The sequence below is a fragment of the Vulpes lagopus genome, chromosome 10, assembly GCF_018345385.1.
Source record: "Vulpes lagopus strain Blue_001 chromosome 10, ASM1834538v1, whole genome shotgun sequence".
Taxonomy (NCBI): Eukaryota; Metazoa; Chordata; class Mammalia; order Carnivora; family Canidae; genus Vulpes; species Vulpes lagopus.
This window is the reverse complement of record NC_054833.1, coordinates 10,777,493-10,785,632: the sequence shown is the minus strand read 5'-3', so window position 1 is coordinate 10,785,632 and position 8,140 is coordinate 10,777,493.

Genomic DNA, 8,140 nt, shown 5'->3' with positions numbered 1-8,140 from the left:
AGTTAGTGACAATAAAGACATAACTTTTTTCCCACTCAAGTTCACATACCCCTCAAGCTTAGGGATCTCTTGGTTTTTGGACCCGAAGTTAAGAACCTCTAGTAGTAGGGACACTCTGTGACAAGTTGTGACACTATAGCCTGGGGGGAGCATGGCAGTGAAGAGTGAGCCTTGGGTTTGAGTGTCCATGTACCCCAGCTAGCTTTACAATCTGGGCAAGCTTTCTGAGTCTCAGTATCCTCACCTGTAGAGAGGACATAGTGATAGTGACCATTACATAGTGTCTTCTTGTGGAAGAGCTGAAAAAACCCACACACATAGAACAGTGTCTGACACGCAGAACAACTGGTGTTACATTACAAGTTTTTGGTATCCCTGTGGGCAGTTCTCAGAAATAGCCATTCGGGGATGCCTGAGTGGCTCAGTGGTTGGGCATCTGCCATTGACTTAGGGAATGATCCCAGGATGGAGTCCCACATGGGGCTCTCCGCAGGGAGCCTGCTCCTCCCCTGCCTATTTCTCTGCCTCTCTCTCTGTGTCTCTCATGAATGCATGAATAAAAATCTTAAAAAAAAAAGAAAGAAAAAGAAAGAAAGAAAGAAAGAAAGAAAGAAAGAAAGAAAGAAAGAAAGAAAGAAAGAAGAAAGAAAAAGAAAGCCATTCAGGTATTTTGATTTTTTTTTTAAATTACTACTAAATTTAGTCAAAGCATAAATTTAAAAGCTTGTTTCTTTGTTAAGGTTACACAGTCTACTTAAAAATCATTCTATGTCTAGCAAATCCTAACAATCACCTTTAAATGGCTTTTGAATTTCACTCAGTCCCATTTACAAATTTACAAATTTAAGTCCTTTCAAATATTTTATTTTATTTTTAAAAGATTTTATTTTTTTCACTTGACAGAGAGATAGAGCACAAGCAGGGGGAGCAAAGAGGGAGAGGGAGAAACAGGTTCCCCGCTGAGCAGGGAGCTCAATGGGGCACTCAATCCCAGGACCCTGAGATCCTGACCTGGGCTGAAGCCAGATGCTTAACTGACTGAGCCACCCAGGAGCTCCTCAAATATTTTAAACTTCACTTATAAATACAATCAATTAGGGTCGCCTGGGTGGCTCAGTTGGTTAAGCATCCAACTCCTGATTCCTGCTCGGGTCATGATCTCAGGGTTGTGGAATCGAGCCCCACATCTGGTTCCCTGCTAAGCATGGAGTCTGCTTGAGATTCTTTCTCTCCCTCTCCTTCTCTCTACCCCACCGCCCCACCTTGAGTGCTCTCTCTCTCTCACTGTTTCTAAAAAAAAAAAAAAAAAAAAAAAAAAGGAATAAATAAATGAATAAATAAATACAATCAATGAGATTTCCTTTTCAGACACTAGATTATCCACTTTGCTACTCTGGAGTGTGGTCCCTGGAACCTTGGCTTTATGGAGGCACTTGTTAGAAATGCAAAACCTCTAGCACCACCCAAAACCTATTTCAGTAAAATCTGCCTGTCCATAAGGTGCTTAGTGATTATCATGCATGTTAAAAATATGCAAAACCCTTCTCCAGACCTACTGAGGCATAATCTGCATTTCACAAGGTCCCCATCAATTATCCTGTGTGGTAAAGCAGTAAACTCTGACTGGCTGAGCTTTGCAAAGTAATTTATCAACTTTTATAAATAGCGTATGTGAAACTAATGTTCTCTTAAATGTTCCAACAATTTACATAAATTTAATATATTTCTCTTTCTACTCGTGTAAATCAATTACTCAAATATACATTCTGAGTTGGCATTACAACACAGTTCTGTTAATCCAAGGGTACAAATTTTCTCAAATACACAAAATATCAATTATGCCCAAATTCTTTCTTTTCCTTACATAAATACTATAATTTTGAGTTACCTCCAACTTCTTCATACTTAATTTTAATAATTTCTGGATTTTGACAAATGCTTAATAAACTAAACTAACAAACTAAATAAATTATTGTATTAGCCTACATAATTTTAGTTCACTGGTTAATCTTATTAAATAGTTAAAGAACTAATCCCTATCAGATAATAGAATAAGGAACATTTGCCAGTTCATTCTGTGAGAACACCACTGATACAGACATCAAAAGAAATGCTAATGTTCTTTATGAAGTCATATGCAAAAATCCTAAGCAAAACATTAGCAAACTGAATTCATCAATATATAAAAGTATTATAGGCTATGAACAAGTGGGATTTATTTTACATAAATTTGGAGGCTATCTTCCCATGCCATTTTTGGTACCACTCTACCCTTAAACAATATAACGTTAGGTTGGATGCCGGATTTCTCTTACGAATTTTTCTGTCTAGGGAGTTAGAGCCTTTACATGAAATCCCTGTACTGACAGGTGACTTTGGTTATTATTATTATTAATGCAACAAGAAGTACAGAAGGATTACTTGGAGGTGCAAAGGATCTTTAAAGGAATCTAGGTTGGTATGGGAGATTCAAGAAGTCATGCTGACTCTTACAGGAGTATGATTTTATGCCTGGGAAAAGAGCAGGTATGATGGAACATTCTAGAAGGAGTGGGAATGGACTATGTGAAATGAGCTTCTGTCCCTGTTCTTTTTTTTTTTTTTTTTAAAGATTTCACTTATTTAATAATGAGAGACACAGAAAGAGAGGCAGAGACATAGGCAAAGGGAGAAGCAGGCTCCTCACAGGGAGCCCCATGCAGGACTTGATCCCAAGACCTCGGGATCATGCCCTGAGCCAAAGGCAGACACTTAACCACCGAGCCACCCAGGGGCCCCTGGGAGAATAATTTTTAAATAACTATGCTATACAGTAATTATATTTTACTTTGGTATTTATTTATTAATTACTTTTTTTTTTACTTTTTAAAGAAAATATTTTATTTTTAAGTAATCTCTATACCTAATGTGGGGCTTGAACTCACAACCCCGAGATCAAGAGTCACATGCTCCTCCGACTGAGTCAGCCAGGTGCCCTTTACTTTGATTCTTAATTAGGAACTCAAGATAAGATCAGGTTCCCTTTTACTATTTTGGAATAAGCAGCGCATCTGCTTGCTATTTGACAAGAGTCCTAAAAATGTCATTGGCCCAACTAGTTATGGTTACTTTCATTCTCTTCTTGATAATTTCATTTCCTTCCCTGAAACTTCAGGGACTTCCTGTGGGGCAGAGATAGTGAGAGCAAGTGGGATGGGCTAAGTAAGGCCCTTATCATTTGCAGACATTTGGGTTCACTGAACATTGCGATGTATCCTTCCGGTCAGCCATACCAACTAGGAGTTCACTGACAATGGTTGGAGGCTACAGACAACTGTAAGAAAGTGTATGACTCCTGCCTTTGGGCAGTTAGGCATCTAGTTTGAGGCTGAAAAGGCACATTAGGTAACATGTAATCCGAAATAAAGAGCTACAGTTTACTGAGCAAGTAGGGGACATAAATTTGTTTTTTTTTTTCCTGTTTCAGCACACTTTTTTTTTAAGTTTTTTTTTTTTTTCATTCCAGTTAGTTAATGATGTAGGAACAGACTTTAGGTTTTGAAGCCGATGGCCAAGAAAGAATTCTTGAGATGTCTTTGGTGCAAAATGGTGGTTTTATTAAAGCACGGGGACAGGACCCGTGGGCAGAACAGCTGCACGGGTCATGAGGAGTGGCCCGTTATATACTTTCAAGTTGGGAGGGGGTCAGGGAGAGTGTAGGTCTCTAAGGAACTTTGGAGGCAAGGTTTCCAGGACCTTGAAGGGGCTGGCTATTGCTTGGAAAGGTCATTTATTACCACCTAATGAAACCTGAGTCATGAGAGCCTTCAGATGTGTATCAGTGGGCCATATGCTTGGAGGATGATTGCCAACATGTGTCTTGGGAGGTAGAGATAAAGGAAATTTCTAAAGCGATTTTTATATGTTAAAGTAGACTCACAGAGTCCTGGGGATTGGGCTAAGATTGCCTTTTGCCCTTAGCAAAGTAATAACATGGAGACAGTTGAATCCCTAGAGAAATGTCACTCTGCCTGTTTCAAGGACTTGTCAATAGGCTGTAGGTAGTAAAGAGATTGCATAATTTTTCTTCTGTCTTTGTTTCCCACGTCTTTCCCCCCTGACCAATTTTGACCCTTAAATCTTGAAAGTTGCTGAGGGTGGAAGGTCTCATCTTTTGTAACTTCTTCCTGCTGAATAGGGGCTAGAGATGTCCCTGCCTATGGGTCAACATGAGCCAGTTGGGGCTTATATAGATTAGGAGTTATGAAAGCAGAGGCAGCTGAATCCAAAGGAGACCACATGTGTGGATCTTCCCGAGTGGAAGGGATCATCTGTTGGCTTGAAGTTATGGCAGCCAAGGAGTCTCAGCACCAAGTCCAGAGACTGTGGGAGAAAAACCCACAAAACATGATTAGAATAACAGAGGACCCCAGATAAGAGTCCTTTGTTAGTTGATTAAAATCTTCCAGTCCAGGAATTTAACCAATCATTAAAGGAAAGACAGATCCTTTAAAGTGCCAATTTGAGTATTCATGTCAGAAACCCAGAAATATTTTGTGGTAATCTGGAACACATATGCAGCATTTTGTTATTGTGATAGCACACTTTCCACTTTGTGTAGTAGTTAAAACATCTACTCCCATTCTATTTTGTAGAACTGCTTTATGCATTTGTGTTACTTCAGTGTTTAGTAGAAAAACACTATTTTAGGTATTATTTAGGGCCTTGACCATATACTTATTAAGAGCTTCAACATGCCAAATGACATCCTCCAGAACAAAGAGGGAACAAAAACGAATGCTAGGTGATCACACCAATGAAAAACAGAATGTGTCCCCTGTTGTTTTAAATTTAGAAGGTTGGCTGGGTTGGTTACGGTTTTAATAATGTGTCCATGCATCCAGGCAAAACCCAGAGTACAATGGCCTATCCAGCCTGGGGAAGCCAAGGCCACAGTTAGAACTGGACAGCCATTGGGTCCCATTAGGAGACAGTCATCTAATTCTGGGCTTCCTTTAACTGCTTTCAAGATATCAAAGGCTATTCAATTTTGGAGGGCCATCTTTTAAATTTTAAATTTAAAATTTCAATTTAAAATTAAAATTAAATTTTAAATTTTAAAATGGGTAATAAGAGATGGCCCACTGTCACTCTCCAGGGACCAAGGGAGCCCAAATCTAGGGACAATTTCTTTTAGGAAAATTTTTTGTCACCTATATCAATAACCTGGTATAAAACCTGTATTAACTTTCATTGGTTATGTTTGGGTATAAAGATTTTTCCTAAAAAAAAAAAAAAAAAAAAAAAAAAAAGATTTTTCCTCACTATTAATAAGCCAGTCCTATGCATTTCTTGGTCTGAATAGATTGGACTTACGGACTTTATTGGAGCAAAGACTGGTAAAAGACTTAGTATTTGTTTATTTTGCGCCTGCTTGGCTGCACAGTCTACCGAATTGTTTCCTTTAGATTCTAAGTTCGTATCCTCTGATGTCCCTTTAGGTAAATTACAGCTACCTCCTTAGGTAGGTGTACAGCCTCAAGACAAGTACTAATTTCAGGCCTATATTTGGGGAATTATGGCTTAATAATAATCCCCTTGATTGGGGAGTTATGGCTTAATAATAATCCCCTTTTCTTCCACATTGCTCCATGGGCATGTAGGAAGGACTGGGAAAGCATATTTGGAGTCAGTACAAATATTAATTTTTTAAGGCTCAGGCAATTGCAAAGCATGAGTGCATACCCAGTTTTTCTTATCCCCTCTTCCATGAAACTATTGCCATTAGTATACCAATTCTTGTCTGCATTTATGATTGGGGAATCTTTTAAATCTGGTTGGCTAGAATACACAAGATCAATAGCCTGTGAACAGTTGCGCTCTATAGAAGTACAGTAGTCAGGTCCAGGCATATGAATAGTTGGGTTTAAAGTTTGATAGGTCTTGGGTCACCTGGGTGGCTCAATCAGTTGGGCATCTGCCGTCCGCTCAGGTCATGACCCTGGAGTCCTGGGATGGAGTCCCTGCTCAGCTCATCCAGTTCCTCTGCCCCTCTCCCTGCTCATGTTCTCTCTCACTGTCTGTCAAATAAATAAATAAAATCTTAAAAAAGAAAAGTTTGACAGATTTCAAGTATTACTTCAGGCATATCTATAAGTGTAGTCTGGTGTTTAATAAGTAGGCCTTCCGTCATCTATTGGTGGTTTGGTCTCTAAGGCACTCTGGACCTGATGTGAGGTCATCACAGTCAGAGACTGTCCTGTAGTGAGTTTTGAGGCTCCTTTTATCATGAAGGCTGCTGAATACTTGGCTTAAGCCTTTTTTTAAAAAAAATATTTTATTTATTCATGAGAGACAGAGAGACAGAGACAGAGGCAGAGGAAGAAGCAGGCTCCACGCAGGGAGCCTGATGTGGAATTCGATCCTGGGACCCCGGGATCACAACCTGAGCCGAAGGCAGATGCTCAACCGCTGAGCCACCCAGGTGTCCCATGGCTAAAGCCTTTACTTGCAATTGTACATCAATAGAGGTGGAATTTAGGATAAATATGACTATGAGGGATGAAACCATCAAGAAGCCTTCTTTGAGGTCCAGACTTAACAATGTCTTAATTATAGGGAATCATTGGCAAGTGGGAGAAGACTTATCTCAGGAGATAAGGGCATCCCACATGCATCATCCAATCCAATGATAAGGAAAGTGGAGTCATCCATTATGTCCACAACCCAAAGTTAACCCCACAGACTAGGGGTGCCCTCTAGCTTTTAAGGAGTGATTTGGTCATCCTGTCTCCACAGAACTGGTCAAGGTGCTAGCTGGATTATACAATTATGGGGAATCAACCTCATTTCCCAGTTGTTTAAATCATCATATGCCCATGGGGTCCTGTTATTATCCTCATCGAAGAAAAAACATGAAGACTGTCTCTCTGAACTATTGTGGCAATTTCTCTGAAGTTAACCTCAAGTTGTCAAGCTTAGGCAATCATCATTCAAAGACAATTAGAGCTAGGATTCAACATCCACAAGGATGGGCTGTCAAAACATAATATTTCTCTCTAAAATAACCCTCATTTCCAGAGATAGCCAAATTGAGATTAACCTATTTGAAAAACAAATTCAATTTTAACAAACTTGGCCTCATTATTTATATAAGCTCAGTAAGAATAGTGATATATTATAGACCTTTATTTTTTAAAAAATTTTTTTAAAAGATTTTATTTATTTATTGATGAGAGACACAGAGAGAGAGGCAGAGACACAGGCAGAGGGAGAAGCAGGCTCCATGCAGGAAGCCTGATGCGGGACTTGATCTCAGGATTCCAGGCTCATGCCCTGAGTCAAAGGCAGATGCTCAACCACTGAGTTGCCCAGGTGTTCCAGATTATAGATTTTTAAAAACATCTGTTTTGCTGGAACTTTTTATAAGGAATCTCTAGGTTGAACTTTTAGTAGCCTCTCCAGGCCAGAAGCCAAGCCCAGGGCTTGCCATCAGATATGCCTGCAATACCTGTAGATGTGGGTGGATTCCTCTTCTCGAGGTCCCCAATATATCCTGAGGTTCCTGCACCTGCCAGGAAGTGACATTCTTTAGGAACGCTGTAAGTAAAGTATCAGGCCAACATTTCCCAGGGGCTTTATGGCTCCAGATTTCATAAAGTCAACCTTATTCCTTAAGACTGTTTGGTCATATCTGAGTCTATGCATGTCTCTTTCAAATATGACATTCCAGTCAAAGCCTTGGTGAAATAACCAACGTTTCCAATGGTGTCCTGTTAGGAGAACAGATTCTTATTGAACTTACACAAATGGCCATGATTACCATGGAAGAAAGAATACTTCCTGAGACCTTTTTGAATTTCAGAGGGTTCAGGTTGAGAGAAAAGTTAAACGCTTCAATGTGTTAACAAGGGAATACTTTATCACATTTCTGTTAGTCATAGATACCTTAAGAGAAAGTTTCCTTAACCAGAACATCACATGCCAAACAGGACTTATTAGTCGTCAACACTTTGTTCATAATTTAAATCTTGGGGAAGTTTGTTAAAATCTTAGAAAGTTTTAGGGGATCCCTGGGTGGCTCAGCAGTTTGGCGCCTGCCTTTGGCCCAGGGCGTGATCCTGGGGTCTAGGGATCAAGTCCCATGTCGGGCTCCCGGCAT